The sequence below is a fragment of the Chamaea fasciata genome, unplaced genomic scaffold (genome assembly GCF_029207755.1).
Source record: "Chamaea fasciata isolate MVZ Bird 193981 ecotype frontalis unplaced genomic scaffold, bChaFas1.0.hap1 SCAF_326, whole genome shotgun sequence".
NCBI lineage: Eukaryota > Metazoa > Chordata > Aves > Passeriformes > Sylviidae > Chamaea > Chamaea fasciata.
The window spans coordinates 51,207-78,493 of record NW_027094411.1 but is presented as its reverse complement, the minus strand read 5'-3'; the positions used below and the strand labels follow the sequence as shown (position 1 = coordinate 78,493).

General features: G+C 40.3%; 1 long non-coding RNA gene across 2 annotated transcripts; it reads left to right on the top strand.

Annotated features, from left to right (window-relative positions):
- The first annotated feature begins 33 nt into the window (after positions 1-33).
- Positions 34-27,030, top strand: LOC136305226 (uncharacterized). 2 transcript variants are annotated; one of them, XR_010725167.1, is made up of 3 exons: positions 34-109; positions 24,569-24,676; positions 25,712-27,030. It is a non-coding gene; the product is annotated as an uncharacterized lncRNA (long non-coding RNA). The 2 variants fall into 2 exon arrangements; XR_010725168.1 differs by having other exon boundaries at positions 25,647-27,030.
- Positions 27,031-27,287: the final 257 nt, after the last annotated feature.

Sequence of the window (27,287 nt, the reverse complement as noted above, 5' to 3'; positions counted from 1 at the left end):
GTGGGGGTTCAAAAGGGCCCCGGAAGGGGCTGTGGGGATCTGTGGTTCGGTGTGGAATGCTGAGGTCTGTCTGTGTGGGTATGGAGTTTCTCCAGGCTGTTTTAGTGCGGTGAGAATTTGTTCATTTGTTTCTGTATAAGCTGTGCTGTGTGGGATTGTGTTTATTATGTAGTGGGTGATGGTAGGTAGGGCTGAGGGGCTGTTGTTCTGTGTGTTTGTCAGAGTTTCTCTCTGAATTCCAAGATATTCTGTTATGTGTGGTTAGGAGGCAGACGTTGTTTTAATTTAGCTTGTTTTTGGCCTTTTTTGGTGCTAAATCAGGGATTTTTTTGTGCATTCTGTCTCAGTGTTTTCTCTTGCTTGAGCTTTCCTATGGTTGAGGTAGAGGGAATGTGGGGAGTTTTGTGCTGTGCTATAGAATTTTCTTGGTAAGTTCTCCTATAAATCAAAGCTATGCTAAGCCTTGATGTGTTTGCAGGTGTTGGGGGGGGGGGGGGGGAGGACGTGTACTCTTGGGGTGTGTTGTTTAGGGAAGGTACCAAAGTTTTCCTGTCTTTTTTTTCCCCCTTTAATCTCCCGTGACATGTGGGCCTGGCTGGTGTCTGGTAGTGAAGGTTTTAATTAGCCTTTCACTAGGAAGAACATGGTAGGAAGAAACAACCTTGTGAGGTTTGCTTTCTTGGCTGGTTTATGGAGTGACTTCAATTATAGAATTTCTGTGGAAAGTGCTATCATGTTTCAAAGGGCTACTTATTGGAAGCAGAGACAGCTTTTGAGTAGTGTGAGTTATTTCTGCTAGTTTAAGTTTTTTGTTCCATAATATTTAGGTTGCCTCAGCCCTGGGCAGGGCAGTGGTGCCTGAGGGGCAGGGAAGCAGGGGCAGAAGAGTTGGAAAAGGTGTGTGAGACCTCCCTTAGGTGTCCCCAGTCTGGGAAGGGGCTGAATGATAAATGGCACTCAGGGCAGCTGGGGTTTGTTTGGGTTGCTTTGTTTGCTTTTGGTTTGGGGGTATGTTTTGGGGACTTTTATCGTGGGGGTAGAGAGTGTTTAACTTGTTTTGTCAGGAGGAGCTTTTTTCCTTGTCTTAGCTTTGTCATGAAGCATGAAGGTTTTGTACTGGAAACTTTGTGTACTAGGTCCAGTGTTCGGGGCTTTTGTCTGGCTTGGGAATACTTCCTGTTGTAAATGGCTATTTGAGTTCTCAGGAGATATGCTTAAAGGCATGCAAGAGTTTCCTTGTCTATGGAATTTTCTTATGGTTATTCTTTCTGTTTGGTTTTATTTACAGAGCAAGATTCATTTTTGTGTTTATGCTCTGTAGCTCAGCATGTACAGAAGGTGTATTGACCCTTCAAACCAAGCACTGCAAGTGCACGGTGGTTAATTGGATTAATTGTTGTCTGAGGAATAATGGATGAAGTCTATTCCAGTTTCTTTTGCCACCCTGTGGGAATGTGGTGTTCCTGTGTGCATGGGGTTTTAGGCGCGCTTGGGGAGAGGTAGAATCAGCACTTGGATTACTCCGGTTACTTGATGGGAAATGTGTGTTTGGAGCAGCCCCGTGAATAAACTGGTCTGGATACATGATGGGAAATGTTTTGTCCTTCAGTATACCCAGGAGCTCAGTGGATCCTCCCACACTGAGCAGTGCCAGTGCCCGGCAGTGAACTGGAGCAGTTGTTGCCTGAATGGGTTGAACCTGTTGGTGCTCTTGGTACACCGTGAGGATTTGATGTTCCTGTGCACCTGGGGGGGACCTTGGCCGTGCTTGGGGAGATGTAAAATAAGCGCTGGGGCTGCTCTGGACCCGTGATGGGAAATGTGTGTTTGGGGCAGCCCCCCTGGATAAAGTGCTGTTGTGTTGCAGATCTGCAGCAGTGCTGGGTTTGGCAGCGGGACTGAAGGGTTTGTGAGAGCAGAGCGGGGAATGGACCCATCAGCTCCAGCAGGGGGAGGAGTGTCTGCTTCTGCTTTTAACCTGTGCGAAGCTGAAAGCCTGTGGCTGTAAAATTAGCAGCAATACTGGTGCCTTCTTTTATCGCTCAAGGTCACTGGCCAGCATGGAACAAGAAGCAACCCAGGACTTGTTGGTGCCCTGGCAGAGAGAGAAGCAGCAAATGGTGCTGAGAGAATTTCTGGGAGTGCATGTGGGGTCCTGGTTTTCTTGATAGCTTGAGAAAGGATCTGAATGGAAAAATATCTATCTTCTTATGGGAGAATCTGATGTGGAACATTGGACCAGGATGACTTGCTGTGACTTCTTGAAAGCTGGAAAGAAGGCGATGTTAATCTTTTTGGCTAGAGGCAAAGTGTCTGCAAAGCCTTGGAAGAAGCCTATGCCAGGTAAGTGAGGACACGAACAGGAAAACACCTGGAGGCTGTGCTGTGATTTCACGGAGGGTTATGGATTCCTGTCTCAAATGTCCATGTGTCAGTAGGGCTGGATCCAAGTGCCCCGGTGGAGAGGCAGGGTTGTCCTGCGTTCCAGCTTTTTAGTGGCTGGAGTTTTGCCCAAGGAAGAGCAGCATCCTGATTTTGCTGCCATGTTGAGCCAGCACAGAGCTGTTGGGTGCCTCCGTCCAGGAGCAGCAGGAGCCTGGATTTCTGTCCCTGGGATTGCCTTGCTGTCCAAGACGGGGGCTGAAGGTGAGGGGCAAGGCAGGCCTGGGAGCTCTGGGAGTCAGGAGTGCCAGGCCTTTCATCTCCTGGTGCTGCTCAGGTGTTCACCAGAGGGTTTTTTGACGGCCTTTGGCTTTCTGGATGGAAGCAAAAGGGTCCTTTCCCCTCCCTGCCTTCTGTCATTCCCAGGTCAGCCCCTGCTCTTTGCTGGCAGGCTAAATAGCCTCAGGAGTGGGCTGAGGAAGTGCTGCCTGATCTGTGAGGTTCCACAGGAGATGGGAGCAGGCTTTGCGCAGAGGTTCAAGCAGCTTGGGACTTCCTGAAGGCCTGAGGCCTGAAGCAGAGTCTTGAGGCAAAGCTGACCTCTGGGTGAGCCTTCAACTCAGATGTTGTGTTTGTATCCTGTCGGTAGTGCGGTAGCCAGGATCGTTAGTGTTCTGGGCTAGGTCCGTGCTCATTAGTGAAACATGGCTTGACCTTTCTGTGTTCAGAGGCCGGACAGGGCCCTGAGATGAGTCCTGTGGCCTTGTTGGGAGGAGCGGGGCCAAAGGCAGCTCCTGCATTGCTCCTGAAGCCCTGGCCAGGCTTTGGGGCGACGCAGGAGGAGGCTGAGCCCAGCTGTTCCCACCGTGGGAGTTGTGTGCGCCTGTTTATTGCAGCATTTGCCCGACCTGGGCCCTGTCCCGGCACAGCCGGAGCCTCTTGGCCTGCGGGCGGACGCACCCGCGGGAATTGCCAGTTCTGGGGGGGCTCTCCAGGGCTGGGTTGTGACAGGGGATTCCCAGCTGCTGGGGGTAAGGCTCAGGGTCCCTGGTGCTGGATCTCAGTCCCTGTAGGTCACCTTGGGTAGCAGTGCTGGGGAGCATTGCTGAGCTTCTCCTTGGGAGGTTCTTGGCTGCTCTGAGCTGTCTCCAAAGACCCTGAGCTCCTGAGGTTGGTGTCTGTGTCTTTGGTGCTGACCCTGCCCCCTGGCCAAGCTACTTTGGAGGGTTTGAAGGGTCTAGGGCTGAGTGCCCTTTGGGCAGTTTGCTGCCAGCCTGGTGTGCTCCTGGAAGTGCCGCTGACCTGCCAGGACTGAGGAGCTGCTGGCTGGGTGCTGGTTCTGTTCTGCAGTGGGAGCAGGTAGCCCCTTGGAGGGCTTATAGAGAAACCTGGAGATGGGCTGGGGGAGCCTGAACTGGGTTCTTCTCCCTTGCTGACCCTTGATAATAGGGCATTAGGGAGTTGCACGATTCTAACTCATGCTTGCTTGGGCAAATGAACAGAGCTCGGGAAGGTCCTTGAATGTGTGGGGTTTTTGTTGTAGTCCTGGTTTAGAAGCACCTTCTGTTGTAAAGGAAACAAATGGTGCTTGCTGCCACTGGGAGACCTTAGTTCCTTTCCTTCAAAATGTTTGTAGTGCTCTGTAGCTGATGTGCTGCTATAAACGTGTGTAAGGTTCTTGTCTTTGTAATGTATTTCATCATATTCCACGTTGGATTGAATCTCCACATTCTAAGAGAGACTCCAATCTTCCCTGGCAAATACCTGTCTATCCAAACCAAGACAGTCTCCTAGCCCGGAAGCAAGAAACTGCTTTAGGTGGATCTCAGTGCTCTCGGAGGTTCTTTCTGTAGCTTTGCTTGGACCAGGAGCCCCGCGCGGTTTTTGGGCTCTCCACAAGCAGGGAAGCTACCGCAGCATGGCAACTGCATCTCCTCGTCCAGGAAGCAAGAATTCGCTTTTTCGGCAGATCCTGTGCTCTCTGAGGCTGTTTCTTGTAGCTTTGCTTGGAACAGCAGCCCCGTGTGCTTTCTGGGCTCTGCGCAACCAGAGAAGCTACTGCAGCATTGCAAGAGGGTCTCCTAGCCTGGGAAGCGAGAAATTGCTTTAGGGGAAAAAAATCGAATATCTCAGGTAGAATTGGTTAATCAGTGTTTATTATCTTGGTGCCAAAAAATTCATAATCAAAAGAGCAATTCTTATTTTATGAGCAATATGTTTCTAATACTAATAAGACTTGGCACATTAGATTTTTTTTGAAAGATATAACGATATTTTGTATTGAAAAATTGCAGACTGTTTATAGGCCTGTTATTTAGCTCCTCAAAGTCATGCTAGTGAATATGGTTTTTTTAAGAACTATTAATCTCTCCCAAACTATTTCAGAATTTATTTCAGGGAAGTAGTTGATGATTTTTTTTTTTTGCTTCATCTTTTTTACAAGTATTTTGAGTTTAGGTTTTTGATAAAATCACGGTATGGATTATACAGATACAAGAGTGAGCAAGGAATTGAAAATACAAAGTGGTGTGGTTTGTTTTTTAATTTCTTGTCCTGTTCTACTTCCTCATGTATTTCACAGCACAAAGAGGAATAGAGCAGAGTGAGAACTTTGCCAGAAGGTATGCTTTTTTTCCAGGGAGATTGGAATGGTTCATCTTCTATTTAGTGACAGATAAAAAATTACTTTAGCTACTTTGCAGATTGTTCTTCTTCTCAAAGTAAATGCTATACCATTTCAGACTATAATTAAAAAGGATGTAAAATAATTTCATAAAACCCCATTTTTAATTGTAAAACTTTTTAAATTTTGGCTGTCTGGAAGTATTTTTTTAGAACATGCAACAATTTTAGTCTTATTTTAAAGAGATATGTAAGACACCTTGTATTTATATACTGATATACATATAAGAATATTACATAGTTGAATTCTAGATATTTTTACTCCTGATAATTGCATATACTACTCCAGCTGGAAACATGCAGTAGGTATTGTATCATTGGGTTTTATTGGTCCAACTGTATTTTAGAGCTTTTTCACTTTAGAGTAGGAAACAGGACTAGAAAAAGATTACTTGTCATTGAAGGAGAACATCATCTATTCTAAATCCTGAATGTACAGAAGCTGCAACTCTAAATGGCACGTGTTTTTAGTGCAACAATAAAACAAAGAATTGTATGTGAAGCATGAGTCTGATGTTCTTGTGAATCCCTTGAGATGAGAATACCTATGCACAGACAGATAAATTTAGATGGAATACACACCGAATTCCATGAATTCTGTTAATTGTGATAGAATTTATTCTATTTGAAACCACTTACTGGAATCAAACTGCAAATCTGATTTATTACACTAAGATTCAAGACGTGAGAATTCCTTGCATAATTGAGTGAAAAATGTGACGGGTGGGGTGGAAAACTAAATCCAGCTCTTGCAACTTCTGTTGGACTAAATCTGCAGAGGAATGGTTGTAAACTTCCATTCATTATTCCTTTCTTGCTTGTCCACTTCATTGCAGAAACTCTCAGCTTGTAACAAAGGATTTATGTAACCATTGAAGCTGAAATGTGCTGATATTTGTTTGGTTCCAATTAGATAAATGGTGTCCTTAAAATTAAGTGCCTGGGTAAGGTGTGGCTGTTGAAGTTGTATCACTGTGCAAAGAGCTAAATAACCGTGCTTCTCCATGAGGGAAAATGGTAAAGCAGCATACTTTCTGCCCTCTGTACAGAAAATAAAGAACGAAAATCTATCTGGTTGTTCTTCGGCTTGAGATCTCAATTTTGGCGTGGTGTTCTTCCAAGCTGTGCTGGGTCAAAGCTCACATTCAGGTCTGAAGTGCTGAGTAATAGATCTGCCCATGTGAAAAACTTTGGTATGTGTCCCATCTATCCTAACTTGGTTTTTATCTAAGTTATTAATTTTACCTTAATAGGTTTTTTTCCCCTAGAGTTTCTTCTTTTCAGTAGAAAACATTGACTAGTGTGTGCAAATACAGGTCAAATCTGTAGAAGTGTATCTAATTCTTCTTTTTTGTAGTCAATACAATGGCCGACTTAGCATGTTAACAGTGTGTCATCTGGCCTGAAGATGGTTATTGAGCAAAAGATAAACATTTAAAGTTGTTTGTGCTAAATTTTACTTGCTGTATTCCTAGCAGACAACTGAACCCTGATATAGGAGAGTAAGTTCCATCCTAATGACTTTGAGTAAATTTGTGATGATTAATTGATGCATTTCTTTGTCAGTGTTTTCCAGTCCCAAGTGAGGATATGCTTGAAGTAGTGTTAAATTGTATTGCTATAGCGGCTGAGGAAAGCAATTTGCAAAGAACAATAAATGCCAAAGATAGAAAAGAAGTGCTCTGGCTATCAGCAAAACAAACCAATAACCTAACAAAGTGTTCATTTAACACCTTTCCAGACGGCAAGAATTTTCCACAAAAGCACATTGTTTGCCATCACTATCGCAAACATAGGCATTTTCTCCTCTAGTGAAGGCAGGCATCAAATTATTCCTATACTGATATGAAGATCTAAACCTTGTTCCTACATACTCCTAGCAAGAATATTTCTCCGTGCATGTAGGTAGATTGAAATCAAAACGTGATAGAAAAGGAATTGTATATCATGATTTGTCACAAAATTGAAAATGAATTGTTGAAAGGAACTTGATCCTCTAGTCCATTGTGCAATCACTCTGCAAAGTAGTTGATTTAATATGCTAATTTTCTACTTTTCCATCTTCGTATTGGATCCTCTGCATGAAAGTGAACCCCAAATTTTTGTACAACAGGGATTCTGTTTCAATGCTTCTAAAATGAAATAAAAAAGTTTTTGAAGCGACTGCAACATTTGATGAAGCATGATGTAACTCAATTATAGTAGCAAGTGAATTTGAACAACTTTTTATGTGGAACGGCACAGGTATATCTAAATATTTAGGTACTGGATTTCAGCGGTATTTGAGGAGGTTTTAAATTTTATTTCAATCTATTTCTTAAAAAAGATAAAAATCTAAAAGCTAGAAGAAAATACCCAAGGAAAGTCATTATTCAGTGACAATTCTATAATTTTGTCTTTGTAGCTACCGAATTCTTTCCTTTTTAATGTGTCTTTTAAAGAACAAAATATTCCTTGAAGTTTGAAATTCAGTACGAACTGTACTGAATTTTTCGGTCAAGTCTTTGCTTTGACAGTTGTCCCACACAAGTTGTGATCATCATTCCATGATGTGATGCTGTGTTGTGCATTTGATGTTGTCTGTTGGGTAATAATTGACTTTTTTTTCCCCCCTATCATAGTAGTAACCTTTTTTGGTATTCAATGGCAAAAATGGCCCCTGGAAGCTTTCTGGTGCACATGCAAGAGCAAAGTCTCAGGGAAAGCATTGCTCAGAGCATTGCATTCTGTGATTTGCAGTCTCAGAACGTGCACTGACTTGAACATACCTCTGCATCACATGGGGAAGTGCCATAACTCTGGAGGGAAGAAATGGAAGCTTAATGTCAAATGAAAAAAATGTGTTAAAGCTTTTAAGAGCAAAGTTAAAGACAAAGATGAAGGAAGGAATGTGTTCAGAATAAATGAATTCATTTTTAATTATAGCACTTTGCTTTATATCAGCTGAGATTATAAGGTGAAGTAATGATAGAAAGAAAGAGTGCCTTCATAGCCTTCAATGGATGCCTGTAATGCAAAGAATTCTGCTCTTACATCCATTCCACTTTTAGACATTTTGCCCCTTATGCTGATTTCTTTCATTCTGATCAGCCAAATACAGACATCTGTCCCTCAGTACCTCTAGCCAGGGAGCTGATCTTAACTGCACTCTCTGTTTCCATTGAGTTCAGCATGTTCTGATTTTTCTCCCGTTTTCCTGCTGTCATTCTCCCTCTTTCTGTTTTGATAATAAAGCCAGTTTAAGGCAGCCTCTGTCAGCGGTATCCAATTGTGATACCCAGGAAAATTCAGTTCTTTTCTAGTCTAGGCAGTGAAAATGCAGTTCTGCTCTCTGCATCCTTGTTAAATTAACCTTTGCTGTGAGGATTCTGACTAATCAATAACAGTGAAGTTACGGGCAGTGCAAAAGAATCAGAAAACTATTTTCTGAATTTTGGTAGGAGAGAAATTTCCACCCCCCCTTGGAATCTAACCATTCAAAACATCCCCCAGATTTTAGGACAGAAGGAATTTTCTTCTAATGAGGGGGAAAAAATTGAAGATTTGGGGAGGAAAAGCCATGAATATAATGAGAAGGAAAAAAAAAGTGGAGAGATTTTAGGTCCCAACAAACCATGAACATGTTGCAGTCACTGTGGCAGTGCAGGAGTTCTGCTAATTTCTAATAGTGAAGAAGTTAGCCAACAGAGATTGCATCTGGTTAGAGATTTCAAGACTAAACAAGTGCCAGGTGTCATGGGCCCTTACTGTCAAATCCATTTTAGCCTTCAAACTCAAGAGCTTAGTCATGGTGTGTATTTTCTTTGATCCAGATACTGTCAAAAAATGAGAAAATACAATTTTGTTGCTAGTGTTTAGTGTTTTTCAGCAAATGTTTTCTATGTAAATGTGCACGTTTATTACCTGAATGTATTTTAATTTGATTCATTATTTATAAATTAGCTCACGTATCATTGGCCTGCAGAAATTGTTGTAGATCTGTATCAAGACGTTAGTAGAGGTGAGCTAGTGGCAAAGTGTTCTGGGTGACACATCCATACCTTTGAATGGAGGAAAAACCAAAGGAGGCATTTTATTCTCCCATCCAGTATTTTGTGCTTTCAGTTGTAACTTGTGCAAGACAAGGCTCTGCAGTCCAGCAGCTGCACTAATCAGATTCAGCTGAAAATTAATTAGTGTCCTAGGAATACTGTCTCTTTTATTCTAGAAATTGGAAAAGAGAGTGAAGTTCTTGAGAGAAGGTGTTTCTGGAAATGACAGTGGAAGTCTGTATAAATACATCTAATATTCTAGGTTTTGTACTTGCACCTCTTTCTATATGTTTCTAACAGTTAATCAGGACAGACATAATCTGGAAGATAAATAGGAAAGTGAATTCCTGTCTTTTTGCACCTATCCTGGTGTAAGACAGTTGTGTGACAATGGGGTTATTTCTTACAGGAGGCCTAGGCCTACAGCCTACCTATTGTGTCTAGCAATGTTAGCAATGCTCTGTTATGTTTATATTATGTCTAGGAATTAGTTAACTTTCTAAAAGGCAATGCTACTGAACTTTGAACTGGACTTGAGGGCTTTTCTGTCAACCAATAGAGTCTCTTCTTTGCTTAAGGCACTTAAGGCATATTTTGACTTTGTCTACAGCTAAAGCCAATCAAGAGCCTGAGTTTAAGAGCAGGGAAGGGCTGTGCACTTTCCTTAGGATTTAGCTGCTTTCTCTTGTCTCTTTCTCAATTTGTCCTAAGCTGGGGCAGCCGAAACTTTTGGCAAGGGGAAGATGCAGTAAAAGGCTTTAGGCTGTGCCTTTATGTTGTATCTGTGTACAGGAAGATGGAAAAGGTAATGGTTAGAGTGAATTAGCTGCTGTTTTGAGCTACTGTAGCTGGGCTTTCAGAAGCCTGCTTCTGGTTAAATGTTTGCAAGGCTAGTCCTGGAGATTCTTTCTGGATGAAGGCTGCTGTGGACTCTTCATTTGGGAGTAAGTCAAATCTTTGAAACCAAAACTAAAAACTCCTATAAAACAGGTATTTCTATTGCCAGGCAAGTTTTTAATCCTTGTTTCTTTTTGTTGTTATTGCTGTTTGTTTGGTTTTCTTTAGTCGGTTCTTCAAATCTTGGAATTCTCAGGTGCATAAACTCAGGATTATTGTTTTAAGATCTGTCCCCATTTAGAAGCAGTGCCTTTTTTAGGTGTGGTCAACTTGTGCATCTTGCTTGGTCTAGTTTTCAACGGGTAATAATTTACTCTTTCTCCATTTTTCTTTCCTACTTACCCAGGCACTGCATGATGCTTCAAATGAGTTTGGTATTTCTACTGGTGGCTTCTTTAGAATTGACTGTGAGTTTTTTGTCTGAGGTTTTTAGAATGACCCTAGGAGCTCTAACAGCAGCTTCCTTCCTTGCAAAGAAGACTCATTTCACAGCAGTAATCTCTGAATATCTTGTTGGGGAGACCTTACTTTCCTTGGTACTAGGTAAGGGGTAGGAAAAACTCTTCTCCTCTGCAGCAATCCACAGTTTTTGATGACTTCCAACTGACTCAATTAGCTCAGAACTGGAATTTCTTCCAAAAGTGAATTGAACAACAGGGCTGTTAATTTATGGTACTGCCGCTCTGCCTAATAGTGACTTGCCTAAAAAAGTCTCCCATAGTAGTTTAATCCTGTTTAGTGAAAAACAGACAGTTTTTTGCCGTGTTCTTATTACCTTCTTTGGGTGGTTTGGAGTCTTAGAAGCTTATCGAGCATCTCCCTTAAATTTTCCACTTAAATCTAATAAAAAAACCCAAAACCCAAACAATTGCTCTCCAGCTGTTGACTTGACACTGCAGGAATGTTTTGGGATTGGATCACAGTGGAGACTTCAGGACATACATTATGAAATCAAACACTGCATTTTTCTGTGTAGGTTCTTTTCTCCTTTATATCGCAACCAGAGAAGCTCCTGCAGCAGCGCAAGTGCATCTCCTAGCCCGGGAAGCGAGAAATCTCTTTTTCGTCAGATCTAGTGCTCTTGCTGGCTCTTTCTTGTGGCTTGGCGCGGCAGCCGCGTGTGCTGTCTGTGCTCTGCAGAAGCAGAGAAGCTACCACAGCAGCACAAGTGTGTCTCCTAGCCCGGGAAATGAGAAATCACTTTGGAAGAAAGCAATCCTCTGCTTCCGTGTTTCTGGGTGCTGACTGGTGGGGCGAGCCGTGTGATGTCGCATGAGGGCGTGCGGTGTTCGCTGGCGGGAAGGACGTCATGGAGAGGGGCGCTCCTCTACTCCTCTAGTGCGGTGCTTCCCTCATGAAGGAGAAAGGGCCGTGGGTGTCCTCACAGGCGACTCGAACTGAACGTGCCCGTCAGGTTCTGGGCGTGCAGGTTGCGTTTGTTGCAGAACCCCCCACAGTCTGAGCTTTTGAACTCTAGGAAAAATGGGCGGGTTTAATAGGCTTATGAGTATTAACTTCTTTGTCCAGGGGTTGCCTAAAGCTGGTTCCTGTGCTGCTGAAGTCTCAGTTAAATGGTCAAATCACTGTGCAAAGATTTTGAAAACAATATGAAGAGTATCAGGAAGAGTGAGGTAATGGTCCAAAAATGGAGAAAGTATGTCTGAGAGCATATCTGTGACAGTGACCAGGTTGAAGTTTGGGTTTGTTCTTATTTTTAGTTTTGGCTTAAAAAATTAAGGGGAACTGAATGCATTGTGTACTTGCTTTTACTATGTATTGATAGAAGATGGAAATACAGGTTAAAAATGGAACTGTACTTTAGGAAGGCTGAAAACTTTGACCTAAATTGGACTCTAAATTTGAGATAAATTTGTAATGAAGTTGAATAACGTAATATTTATAGTAGAGATGCAGTAAATGGTTTCCAGGTAAATGTGGATATTATTTAGGGAAATGGTAAAATATTTATATGCAAGTTGTTTGGATTGAAATTGGAAATAAATGGTTTATGAAGTAGATCAGATCTTTGGAGGAAATGTAGATGATTCTCTTAGCTAAATCAGAGAGGGTTGGCAGCAGAATGAAATGGATGGGATTTTGGTTGAATTTTTATCACTGGTAGCAATGGTAGCCTGTGTCGTGGTACTGCTAATAGGGGTAATCATATTCTTGGGTTCTGCATCTGTTTCCCAGGAGACAGCAGTGGTGGGAATGTTTGGGTGCCAGGCTGTTGCTGTGGTCATAATGGGCTGCTGTCCATGGAGTGTTGGGGGCGCCAGGCGGTTGCTGTGGCCCCAGTGGGCTCCTGGTGTGTTTGGGGTCAGTGTGCAGTGCTGGGCACGGCCCTGGGCAGAGCAGCCTCGTGCCTGAGGGCAGGGGGAGGCCTCAGGAGGCTCTGGAGGATCAGCTGCGCCAGGGAAGCCCTTCTGCCACCAGGAAAGCCCTTCTGTCACCAGGCCTGTGATGGTGGGTGAGTTACTCGTACCCTGTGACCCAACCAGAATGCAAAACTTTTAACTTGCAGTCAGGCCTTAAAACAAGGTTTTTTTTCTTTCTAGATGTTGCTGAAACATTGTACAAATGCAGTAAGCCATGTCTGTGTTAGAATATCCTCCTTTCCTCATTGTTTGACCCACGTTATTTTTAGTGCAATAGCATTGTATCTGTCAAAAAGAGTGTTCTAGAAATAAGTTGCTGTCATGGTGCAATGCAGTTTCTAAATGACATAGCAGGTATTTGAGACATGTTCTGGTACTAATGACAGCTTTTTTCCTGAAATGATTTCTTTAGGGTTCTTGTAGGTAGAAATAAGTGTTCTTTCAGCTTTAATGAAATGTTCTCGGAAGATGGTGTTGGGCCTAGACAGGCTTGACTTGTGTCATGAGGTCATTCAGGGCTCGGATGCACTGCAAGTGATTGCATTTGTCATTTTCCTCTTAATTTCTGAGCCACAGAACAGACTCATTTAAAGAGTTTTAAGCAACAATTGTTTAAGAGACTTACAGATTTATTTTGCATTATGGCTGTGATTGTGTGCAATGATCTGGTTCTGTTCCTTAACCCCCAGGGGAAATGTGAATCATTCTGGGCTGAATCCATAATTTGTAATTAACTTTCAGTTGTGAGAAAGATAACATTTACGCTAGAGATGCAGTAAATGGTTTTCCAGGTAGTTGTGGACCTTACAATGAAAGTGCAAGTTACTTATCTGCAAGATATTTGGATTCCAGATAGGAGCAAGTCTTAGTAACGTGCAGTAGAAAGGTCATGGTAATGGATATTTATTTTCTAGCCCAAAGCTCGCATCATCTCTTGTGAGCCTGGCAGCCAGACTGTGTTGTGTAGGTTATCAGGCTTCTGAAGTGATATCCCATTTGATAACTGCAGGGAGGAACTCTGATTTATTATCAGTGTAGTTTCTCAGTGTCTTCATTACAAGAATCTGTGTCTCTGGTTCTGTTTTTGCAGTTGTTCTGATCATAGCAAGAAACTAGTCATAAGTTGTGCCTCCTTTAGCTCTGAGCTGTCACAAATCTTAATTCTAGCCATGTGGAATTGTTGTGGCAATTGTCTCTAGTTACTATTGTTCAGCTAAAGTTACTGGCATTTGGCTTTTTTGCTGCCTTAACCTGCTTTTCTTCTAGCAATGCTTTGCAATTAAATAATGATTCTTTTCTCCCCTTCCCTGTACACTCTGCCCTCTGCATAAATACTGAGTTGGAAAAAATGTGTCATATTTTACTGTGACTTTGCATGGTACAGGTGACTCTCTTAAAAGACTTGCTTCTCTGTAGTGCAGCAGGTAATGTTTTGTACTGCATATGTAAGGTGAAAGGGTTCAAAATTTTCTTTTGGCCAACTTTGTGGATGATTTCTGCCAGTAAATCGTGCGGAGAAGGATTTTGTTGTGTATGCAAGTTCCAAGCTTTATTGTCCTGAAAAAAATGGTGATTCTACCTGTATTAGAGTTCAGGCTGGCTTAGTCCATGATTTCTTAAAATATTCACATCAGTCCTGTATTTTTACTGTATTAGAAATGAGTGTCTGTGTAGTGGGCTGAAAACATTTGTTTAACTTTACTTTAGAATCCCTCAGATCTTTGGTGTGGTTCCTTGAAGTTTGATCATGTTTTTTGTAACAGCAATTTTGTAACCTGGTGTAATTACCAACAGAAAAGCTGGCAGAGTTAAGCTTGGTTTTAGTCTACTTGTTGGTAGAGGGGACTCGATTTCCTCCATCTTCCAGTATGCTTTGTATCTACCATAAAAAACAGGGCGCTGTAGGTCAGGGTGAACAGGACTCCTGAAATAGCAGCAAACAAACACCTTTTCTGTAGGCGGGAGGGAAGCTGCATGCTAGTGCAAGATGACCCTGCAGTTACTGGGTACTTTGTGCTGTCAATAAACGAATTCTAGTGACAGGAGATTGTGTAAATCCAGTTTTCATAGGCATATGGCTGCACTTGAAGTGTCTCTTGAAGTACTGTGTGGAGTCTTCATGTAGGGAAATTTCCTTTCTCCTAATGTATTTTTTATTTCTTTTAACACTAAAAGAAGGTTTTCACATGTGTTTTAAAGCATTTGTCAGAATGGATTTATTTGAGAGTGTGAATTAGAGAAGCCAGTTCCCCAGTAACCTCCTTCATAAGGAAGCTGCAATCTGTCTCTCTATTCACTTAGAGAGAATTCATAAGAAATTCATTTTTCAGCAATAAGCTTTTTAACTGACTTTTCTTTCTTCTCGGTATTATATTAGAACAATAAAACAAGATCACTTAACATTCGGTCCTATTCAGATAGTAGTAAAGTGCAATGGGCATATCAGTGGTGGCATCAAATTTATTCCAAAGGAGAGACTGTTTTAGATAGTTTTATGTAATATGAGATTGAGGAAATAATAAAACACGGGTACTTCTATTAAAATTTTCTCTGAAGATGCTCCAAAAGTATGAAGAGCCATCCCTCTGTCCCTTAACATAGGAAAAGAAAGGAAAGTTGGTAGAGGAGCTTCCAGAGAGTAATGGAGAGATTGAGAGCAAGTTGGCAGTGAGTGAAATGGATAGGTTTTGGCTGACTCTTCACTTTTGCTGCCAGGGATTTTCTTTAATTTCAGGATGAACCGTGGACAATTCACACTGACAGCTCAAAAGACTGTTGCTGCAGGAGAATGACTGAGCATTCTTGGAAAAATTCTGATCTTAAAAACCAGAATTTGCAATAATATCTAAACTTAAAACATTTTATCTTCCTTTTTGATTCAGTTTGTATTAATTGTTGTCATAAATCCTAGTGTACTCACCAGAGACTATTTGAATGTGTTATCTGGAAAATCCCTCATACCTTCCTGAACAGGCCAACTGTAGAGCCAATGTCTCCTGCTTTTGGTGGCATTTAGGGAATCTAAAAGAAGTTCTGACCAAGGCCAGGGGGAAATGGTGATTTCTCGAAAATATAAACCAAAGGGGTTTTCATGCCAAGCCTTGTATGCTTCTCTTGGAGCAGAATGACAGTCAGCCTCCTCCTTTAAACCAACAGAAAGCAATATTCATGTTAAGCAGTGTATTTTTATTTTTCATGAGTTGCAGTTAATGACAGTAATGTGTTATTATCAGAGTGATAATAATACAAATTACCTTTAAAAGAAATCTTGTCATTAGTGTTATGCTGCAGAGTTGAGCAGGTTATGCTAAATATTTGTTTGCTTAGATGCAGGATAGAGTGATGCTGGACTCTTATAAAAATACTTGTAGATATTTATAACAAACACTTTCAGTTGCTCAGTTCCATCAAATGTCTAATTTTCTACTGCAGCTGGAAATTTCTTCTGTAATTCCAGCATGTTCAGTGCAGCTATTCACATGAAATTTCATGTATGGAGTACTGTTGTGAAGAGCATGTCATTAAAAAAGCTGTGGTCTGATACCTCTTGATGAAAGCAGTGCAGAGCTGGTGGGGGGCTTCTCTGTGGGGTTGTTTGGGAATTTTCTTTGGTTCCTGGCTGTCTTTCTGCTGCATGATTGTACAGTCAGGAATTCTGTTCAGAATGACAGGGAAACTCAGAGGTGTGTGTTGTTCATCACTCAGTAGCATCATCATCTCCTGTGGACTCTTGGACAACATCAAACGTTGTCATCCTCTCTCTGAAACCACTGTGGTCATCATGAGCTGTAGAATTCAACTTCATGAACCTTAGGAATCTGAAATTTGGCATCCTCCTTTGTTTACTTAGATTTCATTCTGGTCATGGAATATCCTGCAAAGCCCATATAATTTAGGGAGAGTTGTTTCAAAAGATATTTTTTTTCTTCTCTGTCATGTATTTTATCTAAGGAAAGAATGCCTCTCTCAGCTGGGTCATTTAGAAGTCACATTAAATATTCTTATGTAAGAGGGAGAAATTAAGTATTTTCAGTCTGTTCTGTCAGCATGTTATTCCATTCCATTACTGAAAGGAAAATGCTTCATAGTTCACTAACCTGTCTGGATGCCGCTGTGGGAAATTAACCTTGTAAATCAGCGAGCATTCTCTGGAGCCACCTGATTCCTGGATTCTCTCAGTTTCTTGTTACAAATTGCACAGCATGAGATCACCTGTAGGAAAAATTGTGTAGGGAAGGTGGTCCTGCAACAGCAGCAGTGTTTGTTTGTTGTGCACCTTGGGCAGGAGCTGTATGTGTGCCCAGCTCTGCCCTCCACACCCTGCTCGAGCGGGTCACACACCCACTGTGTGAATCCAACAAATAAATGCCACTGTATCTTCCTCATATAGGACAGTGAAGCCTGTGGAGATCATGCTGGTTTCTTAGAGGGGTTATAATCAGCTTTTGATGAAAAGAGAAAAAACAGTGCCTATTTTGAGCCATTGCTTTTAGTTTTGTTTGTGTTGTCTTGCGTGCTGGGCATTAAACTGTCTGCTTCAGAGAGTCGTTTTTTCATTTGTTGTTGCTGTGCTTGTTCTGCTTATGTGAATTCTTGATGGATGTTATTTAAATTCGGGTTTGAAAAATGAAAAATACTGAGGAATCTTTTGAAAGATTTATATTAACTTACAGCGATGTGCAAGTGAAAGATTGCATTTCTCAGCAGAAATACTTTGTGCCTAGGCATGAATGTTTGCATGCCTGCTTTGCAAGGTTTGGTATGCATGAAATAATTTGAAATGGATGTAGTTATTTTATTCCCATATGACTCTTAGGAAAAATTTTTGCTCTTTTCTGTTATCCATTTGCAATATAAAGCTTGGTTTCTTAGGTTTTCTTAGTAAGGATAAATGAAGAATTAACAAGGGCTCATTATCTTAGGAAATATGTGATTGTTCTTGCTGTGTTTGAGTCTTGCTAATAAACATGAGATGGAGGTACTCGTAAGCCACAGAGTGAAAATTCCAGAATAATTGTGGACTTGCAGGTCCCCCTTGCTCAGTCAGTTAGGTGAGGTGTGTATGCTCCTGGCTGTAAGCATAGTACTGTTGCTTAAATTAGTAAGCTCATTCAAATGTTAAATGCCTTGATCAGTTTGAACTGAAGCATTTGTTAGGAGGAACATCAGCTCAGAGGAAAAACTCCCATAATTTTTCCTGTTTGGGGGGTGGGAAGTTGCTTAATCCATTTCATAATACAGTGTGCACTGCAAAATAAGGCAACAGCTGTACTGTGCTTACCTCTGCATAATCTAAAATTTATAAGGAAATAGTTTTATTTCTATATTAACTTGCAGGCATACTGAGTAACGTAACAAAATCTGTTGCATTTATCAGTCTAACCAGAAAGTATTAAGACTGTCATACTGATGTATAGTGCCTAATCAAAGGAAGAACACCCAGTTTCAGATTAAGATCATTAACACTTCGATGTTTTGTGCGACAATAAATCTTCAATGCATCCGAAGTTCTTTGATATTCCAGTGCAACAATAATCCCCTAGTGGTTTTACTAGGATAATTTTATTATTCCTTTCTTCTCAAAGATGATTTGAAAAGCAAATTATAATTATTATATAATTCGGCATTACAATTAAAACAAAACTTCTGAAATATAACAACATTTTGATGTTGTAAATTGTTTCACATTAAGATCAAAATAAGAAGAAAGTCAAAACAGTATCTAAGGGCTTGGGCCTTCTTATTTTAATGAATAATTTCCAAGCCCTAGGTTGCAGATACACTTCATATTTTTTCATATAAGCATGCATGAACTTTTCTGTTGTTACATCTTTGTACTCAAAACCTTTAACTTGGCACAAAGTGTACTAGCTTTTGATGTTTCTCTTTAAGGACACACTGCATCCTTGGTGTTTAGGATTTGCCGTTCTAATTTCAACCCTAACATCAGAAATTCTGTGCAATGTAGGGTAACTTGGGCCCAGCAAAAATAGGACTATTGTGCAAAGATGTAAAAATGCCACTCTGCCCCTCCTTTAAAAACAAACGTTATCAAGAGGTTTCTCTGCTTGGCCATACTCCTTACCATATTCTGACTGAGTCAGAAATCCTGTGAGGACTATTCAGGGAAGTCACTGAGATGAGATGCTCCTGACAGCTTATGGTTTGCTGGATTGCAAAACACATCCCGAGGTGAAATATTCACTTCACAGCAACCATCTCTCATTACTTGCATTGGTGAAACGCTCAGTTCAAGTTTGCAGAGACTGTTTTCCTAGTTAAAATCATTTTGCTGTGAGTCAAGACCAAAAAAATTACTATAGTTCCTGATTTAGAGCAACTTAAGATATTCTTAAATAGTTTTTCAAGTTCTTTCTCCTTTTATTTCCCAAGGAAATTTGATTTCTAGAAGAATGTGATACGGTTTCCCTACAAAGCAAATTTCTAAGCCATGAATTTGAATTTAGAAAAAATCTGAAGCTATGAATTTTGTACTAGAAACAATGTTGTATATATATCCTGTACACATCTATAATCTTTGCACCATTTTCATAAGAGTATATGTAGCTTATTCAAGTAAAATACTGAGGAGTGAAAGAAAAATGCTTAAAGAGTTGGTGTATTTTGAGCTGAGTGGATGTGCAGTAGCATCTTTACAGAGGAAAGATCTTCCCAAGTTGCCTTACCTTCAACCTATCCTTGTTTCTTTGCAAGTTTGATTTTAGGTCAGACAGATGTTTTATGAAATTACTCTTTGGCTGGTGAAGTCAGCACGACTCTGAAGCAGCTGAGGGGGGAAGTGCTAATTTTGGCTTCTTGTGCAGAGCTGAAGGTTGTGCAGGGGGTGTTCTCAACGTGGTGCTGTTGTAGTCAGCTTCTGTGAATCTACAAGTCCCTTGGCACCACACATTAGAGTGTTTTTACTCATATATCAATGTACAGATGGTCAAGTCGTGGGGAGGTGTTACAGAGGGAATTAAAAGAAGGCTTTTTATTAGCCCACATGTAATTTTTTTTTCTTCACATTAAAGCTATTAATGTGCTGTATCATAATACCAGTGAAACCTTTATAGACTGTTTGGTACTTGCTCTTTTCTTCCCTGAAATCTCTTAAAGAATTTTTACTATAAAAGAATCAAAATTAGCAGTAAGTGTGTCCTTTGCTATGTCTCAGGCTACTCCAAGGTGCACAGATGTTGATGAAGCAGCTGGTAAAACAGGATGCAATCTTCAGAGGTCACATTCACTTTTGGAAGTTTTGAGTTGATCTTTCTTGTCTTGTGACTCTGTCTTGCTTGCCAAAATCAAACTGAAGGTGCAGTGCAGATTTAAATGGAAAGAGAACATGCCTTTAAAATGAGTTAATGGTAAAAGCTGACACTTAATGTCCCAACCCCCGTGTTAATGACACTTTCTAGTAAAGGCTAGAAAGCCTTGATGATGGACTGCTTAAACAGCTATGTGCAGAGCAAAATATTGTGTGCTGTGCACTTGAAGAGGGATCAAAAACCTGCATTTTTTAATGCAGTTCAGGTTGCCATTTTTCCTCTGAGAGAATGGACCCGTTCTCCTGAAGGATTAGCCCAGGTTTAAGGCTTTGAGCTCTGTGTTTCTGTGCTCAGGTAGCCATTCTCCCAGCACTGTGGTTCTCATTGCGAAGTTGATCTAGATGACATCAGGTTTTGATTTTTGGTGGGGGAAGAAATAGCAAGGGAAGAGCAAAAGGAACAACTTGATTTTGATGCTAAGACCAGAGAGACTGTAAAGATGGGAGTGAGGAAAGCAAACACGCTTTTCTTTCTTTGCTGTTGGTTACAGAAAAAAGCTGTCTTGATTTTGGGGGTTTTTTTGTTTGGTTGGTTGGGTTTTTTGGTTTTTGGTTTTGGTCTTTATTTTGTTTGGTTTTGTTTTTTTCTCCTGGCTTTCAGTTAATGACTTAGGTAAACCTCAGTCTCAATGTCGTGCCTAGCTAAAATACTTGGAATAACTGTGGGATAACCAGATCTAAAACATGTCTTAAGAGAGCAATGGAAGGCATTAGGAAATAAATAATCTAGAAGTGGGAATGAAAAATGTTAATTCTGGGATGCTGGGGTAATGACAGCAGGCAAGTTATAAAATGAACTGAAAAATCTTTTGTATTTTAGACTTGTTTCATTGAGTACTTGGAATTTGATCACTGGCTGAAGAATGCACTGGTTTCTCTTTTGGGTAGATGATTTGCAGTATAAGACCATGTGTGATGAATGATGGTCAGAGGTGGAGGGAGGACTAGGTCAAAGGATAATCAATGACAGGAATGAAGAAAAGGACAAAACCAACAAGCATAACTATTGAAAGGATATGATGCTATAAGCTTGGATCTAAGGCATTACTTTGCTAAGTTCTATTAATATTTATTTTGTTAAGCACACAATAAACACCATTTGTAGGAACCATTCTCATTATGGTAAAGGATCTATTTTTCATTCCTTAATAAGATTAGTTCTGTTTCCTCTCCTTTTCTCTATTGCTGTGCTTTGATTCTGGCGTTTTTGCACTTGAAACGACTTCAGTTAAAGGGCAACGAAGGATTTTTTAACCTTTCTAAAGATCATGACAGTGTCCCACAATTAATTTTAGTAACTAATAATAATATTGCATGTATCCAGTGGAAATGAAAAGGTTGCATTGTGATTTTTGTGTAGCATGAGGTGATGTTGAAAACAGCAGTTGGAATACAGTTTGCAAAAGCAAAACTGTATCTTAGAACTGTCAAACAATATAGAATTCCTTAAATATCTTTATCCTGTATAAAGTTAAGGTGTGGTATTCAGTGAAGTTAGTGGAAATTGGAGGGATTTGCTACTGTACAATCTCGTGCCTATTGCAATTAGAAGAATAATGAGATTTTAGTAAATCAAAACGTAGTTTTCATTCAGTTTGGACTTGGATATGTAAATTACTCATGTTGAAAAAAAAATGGATTAGAGATTGTAAATGTTTAGAAGCTGAAGTATATTCCCTGCTTTGGCTATAAATAAGGAATATCATACACAAAATGAATTATTCTGAACGCCCGTTGGAGGCCTTCGGAGTTAACCTTACAGGGCTCATGGTATCAAAACTGGGAGGAACTATCCTGTATCTTTTCTCTTAATTATTGTTCGTTAGAACTTTTATTATTATGGATTACTCAAATAATCCACAGGAATAATAGAATAGGCATGATGATAGGATGATATGGCAGTATTTTTTTTTGATAATTATTCTATTATGCTCCATGACTTGAGAAAGGAAAATATTTAAATTATCAATCATATTCTTGAACTAAATCTTGATATCAGTACGGAAGGCTACACATGATTTCAAATGTATGACCTTTGACTGTATGTTTAAAATACGTTAATTATAAGTACATAAAAATATTCCAAAGACAATAACCATGGTAATTGTAGTTAATGAATTCAGTCTTTTGGAGTGGATAAATTAAGCAAGCAGAGAAAAACTAATGAGGAAGCATTCACAGAATGCAGAAATTGTGCCTAATGCGATGTAAACAATTATAGGCCCTATCCTTTATCTACTTTATAATGTTAAATAAGGCAAAAAGTTAAACCCAAGCATGTTAATAGAGCACAAAATTCATCTAATTAAATATTCTGAAGATAAATTATAAGGTGGGTTCAGTGGCACTCAAACTGGCACCAAGCAAACTAATAACAAGGCCAAAACCTCTGGGGAGAGTAGTGAAAGGTCCCAAGGTTTTTTGTGGAGAGTTACAATGAAAAGTGTGTTTACAAACTTAAGTCTCATGTTGGCAGCTGCTCTAATTCTCTAGACTCCATCCATTTCCCCAGTGCAGTGTTTTGGTGGACACATGGTTATCATCTAAATAATCTTGGACTTCCTCCTAATTGTTCTGACTTTTTTTTCTGTGTGAGAGAGACAATTCTGGGCCAGGCATTGTTCCCCTTGCTCTGGTTTTCATGGCTCTGCTCTAGTACTTTTATGTGGTGTCCACTATACTCAGAAGATCAGGGAAATGTCTTCTTTTTGGCAGTATTTCCTAAATTGAATGTCTATCATATATTGGTCAGGCAGACCTGGAATTTTTAAGACAGGATAACCCACTTGGTTTGCCTAGTAGCTTGGAAGATAATAAACGTGATGAACAAATCTCCAGTAACTCTAAATGGAGTTACCTGGATATACTAACTCTAAATGGAGTTACCTGGATATACTGAGATGAGAACAAGTCCGAGGAGTTCAAGAAGAGACTGTAAGAAAAGCTCTTGAATGTTGACCTCTTAGATGTTGATGTGAAATGAGGAGACAGGGGAAGGAGGCAGCTCTTAGGAACAGAATTATTCCTTTTTTCCTCTATATGCCTGTTTAAGTACTGCCTTCCCTTAGGGGGATAACTCAAGCAAACACCTGTTGGATGCCATTGTGTTTTCATGGATGATTTAAGGATCGCTGCCCATTTCTAGTGATCCTGTTTGGAAGTGATTTAAAATGTGCAGTAGTGTAGGCGGAAAGTCAAGCTAGAGCTGCTATGACAGTGCTTCCATCATCTGTCAGCATCCTGAGTGTTGTGAGCTAAACCTGAAATTTGATTTGAACTGCCTGATATCTGCCAAGGGGCAGGATATCATTGCTAGAGAGAAATCCTCTCATCTTCCGTGACTACATCCCCAGTCAGATGTAAGAACAGTTTGGTATCCAGAGGTGAATGGCACTGGACCTTTACAAGGCACAGAAATCATCCATATCCCCATCCTTTTAAGGAAAAGGATTCTGAGCAGAGGGCCCTTTGACTCTGCAGCAGAAACTGTTTGGAAAAACTTGCTTTAATAATAAGATTCTGACTGAAGACTTTTGCAGAGGATGTTTTGTTTATGGAAATGGTCAAGTGGTTGTTCTGGTATTTGGACAGCAGGTTACAAAAAGAGGAAAACTAATGAAAAGTTCAGAAGCCAAAGCTGGAGAGAGGTTCAGAGTAACCCAAAATTGCCATCCAAGATTCTGGGGAGGAGGGTTGTAATCTTTCTGAAATATTACTGTGCATGTACTCCTTAACTAATACATTGGGTGTGTTAGACCAAACCAGACAATTAATTTTTAACACAGAAGGACTTTGAGGACAACTCTGACACCCAGAAGAAAGAAAAGGCTTTATGGAAAGTTTCCATCTTCGAATCACTGCTAAAGTAGAAGTGCTGTTTTGTTAGTGGAAAATATCAGTGAAATTTAAAATAATGGTGTATTCCTGAGAGGTGTCACTACAGTAAATCCCCTTTGTGGAATAGTTAAGTCACAATTGAAATTTGGTGCTGTGCAGTAGTCCATTGTTCTGGTACTTAAACTCTTTAGGGAACAGCCCCCATGAGGGGTAATGATTTGCTGGTGGCCAAGAAATGTATTTTCTGTATGATCCAGGTGGAGAAGTAAAGGAAGAAATGCTGTGAAATAGACACATTTTTTGTACACCTGAAAAGAGACTTGTATGTGATATGCAGGCAGATATCAGCTTTAAATTAGATGTAGTCAATGTTAAAGGTATTAACATACAGATCTTTATCAGCAGAGGTGTTTACAGGCTTCTTCTATTTTCCTGTCCATTTGCTTCAGTGTAGCAGTGTGAGATCAAAGCCCAAGGCTTTGCAGACTGGCTCCTCATTTGTGCCCCTGGGTGTGTGATCATTGTTTGATACAGGAAACAGGCAGACCTGAGAAATAGTGAGAATTCCAGCACAGGCGCTCCTGCTGCATGTGCTGATACATCCGTTGTATGGGATGGAGACTGCCCACTTGGTTTGAGGATTTGCTTCCAAGCACCTTATTTCTCTGAGATGGTGTTATTTTCTATGTATATGTGCCTCTATGGCTATAGCTGCAAAGAGTTTAGTCTGAATAGTATTCATAGGTTTGATTGTTTCCTGCTCTCTCTGACTTTGTGGTGCACAAGTCAACCTAAATGTCTCAATAATGAATTATTGCTGGGTAATTAATCAGCTTCCCCTGCTTTAGACAGTTGCCTCCTAGAACTTACCATAATTCACCTCCATCAGCCAAGACATACAGACATTAATTGCCTCATAATATTGTCAGGAAGATGTCAGGTAGTACTGACAGGGTGTGAGTGCATCTCATTGATCTAAGCAAAATTTGTTAGTGTTTTGCCCCTAATCTCATTCTACACATTTATCTTGCCAGTGCCATGAGCTGGACTGAGGACACATCATCAGGGTGCAGTCAGGAGCAGTCTGTCCAAATGAACAGTGATTTCAGATTTGCAATGGGAAGTGAGTAATTCCCCAGCAGGTAAGTCACAAAACCAGTTACTGACAGCTGGGATAGTGGAAATTCTCCTTGCAGTGGCCTTGTTTTAAGCACCAAGATGAAAATATAATGCATGCTTAGAAGGTGCAAACAATGTCTACTCTCATTTCATACAGTGAAATTTGCTCAGCTTCATCTTGGAGCACTGGAGATATTTTAGTATTTCAAAGTGTATCAAACTATTTGCCCAGTATTTGGAAAAGCTACTCAGATTTAATGGAAATGTTTCTATTTCAGACCCAAACCACTTTGATATTTGTTAATTTTATTAGTGTATTGAAGTTCATTGACACTGGAAAAAGTGATCCTGTTCCTTCAATTAATAATACCACAGTAATTGCCTTTTTATTAATCTTTATTTGGATGCCTCCCTGTCCCTATGGAACAATGGGTTTGAAGATGCAGTGAGGTAGAACACTGGAAGGAAAAAGCCAGGCTAAATATTCCTTGAAATAAATAGGCCTCTTTTCCTTGACTTCAAAGAAAAAAAAAACCTAATTAAATACATTTGAGGGGAAGAGGAAAAAAAATGAGAACCTTTGATTTGAACACACTTTGGAGCAGAGCATGGAGAGATAGGAGAATGATCTCTGTGAGATGAATAAGTTGCCTCTCCTGCTGCATTTGTTTTGGGGGTGGGTGACTCATTTCTTGAGGATTCTGTTTTTAAAAGTTGGATTTGACTTGGTTGATATTCCTTTCAGCATCTAGATTTTCTATTTGGGCATGTATTTTCCACGTTGACTTTAATGATCATAGTGTCAAAAAGTCAATATGCTGTTGTAGAAGTAAGAAGTTTTCCTGAGTACTTGATTCCAGGGAGGAGAAATAGAAGAAAATAAGTTAATACTGTTGCAGTTTGTCTATTTAAAAGCTCTATTTAATATATTTTTTACCGTGTTGATTGCTGAGTTTAATCAGAGTCCGAATAGATTTCAAACCTTCTCTCCAGTTTTAGGAAGCTTGGAGATGGCAATTTCAAGATTACCTTATCTTGTTGGCGTGGTTTCTTTCTAGGAAGGCTAAATGGTACATCAGAATCTACTTTGTTGTTCCAGAAGCATCAGTACTTCATGGTATTGTGGAAAAGTTCAAGTCATTACCGTGCCAACCCGTCACAGTTAATTTTTTGGCAAAATGAATCCATAACAACACATGGTTTCAATCGATTTCTTATGCAGATTCTGCAGTAGATGTGCAGATCTGTTGATTAGCTCAGCCTGTTGGAAGTGTGGGGTCTGCCCCATTTGTTGTCCTTGGGGACAATCATGGCTGGGTTATTTCTGTGGGCCTCTCAGCTCACAAGGAAATGCCCTTCAGCTCTTACCCTGACTCAGATCAGCATGAGGAACATCATGACATTATAGTTATTTTTTTTAAAATGTTTTTCATGTATTTGTCAACTTGTACTGGTGCTGCATAAATTCATTAGGAGTCTTTATGGAGTGCTGAGCACGGTTGTGGTAAATGAGTTTTGCAGGTGTGGATTGGTGGAATTGCAGTTTGCCCTGCAGTGTGTTTTAGTCTCCTTTGTGAGTGTTTCCCCACCCCTCACCAGGCTGTAATATGTATAAGTGCCTAAGTGAGCAGTTATTTACCTGTGGCAAGTCTGTTGTACCTAAACTCAGGAAACTGTACACCTCCTGGTCCTATTTACCTTGATCTTATTCCATAAAATATTCCTGCTGATAATCTGTGCAGCTCAGAGGCACTGAAAGATGATCTGCAAAAAGAGGGAATACTTGCTCTGAACTCTATGGAGGCCCTCAGGAGTCATTCTGATTGATGTCTAGGGATTTCACAAGGATTTGACATGCTTGATCTTGAGCTTGTAATTAATTGTCAGAGTTGCTATCAGCTTTAGAAATGGGTTTCTACTAACTGGCCAAAAAAAGCAATATTGGGCTTTGAAACTGTTGCCGTTTATGTGTGAAATCAATTGCACCAAGTGCATGTTGTTTTCATGAGTAACAAAAAGGATCCTGTTCTGTAATGTCATCGCATTTGTTAGAAAATGTTAGCACCTCTCATTTCACAAGGCTTTTTTTTTTTTTTTTTGTATACGGCAAGGATGCATTAAATTTAGTCATGTGCAGAAAGAAATCTGCAACTGGATACTCCTTGTAAAGGCTCTAGATATGTGTGATTTCTCTGTATTTTAACATTTATTTGAATACAATAGATGAAGCTGGTCAGATGATGAAAGGGCTCTTTGGCTATTGAAAGTCCTCTTGCCACCGCATCTCTCCTACTGTCAGTGTATGCCTGCTAGTTAATAATAGCTTGAAACTGGTATAGTTTCAAGCTATTTTTTCGCCATTTCCCTCTTGGTTGCAATAAAAAGAACAGGTTCTATTAGGGGAGCCTTTCTTCCTGCAAGTAAATCGATGTTTAGTGAAGAGAAAATGCATGGCAGTGGTGGAAACTTAGCAGAGCTTCCTGCTCCTGCTGCACTGCTCATCATCCCATTTATCCATGGGGAAGTAGGGCAGTGTCTCTCTTTAGGATATCATGACCTGACTCGGGGAGATTTACCTGGTGGTCCCACCCCAGAATGGTCCATAGGAAGCCTGGCAGGCTGCCAATTTCTTGC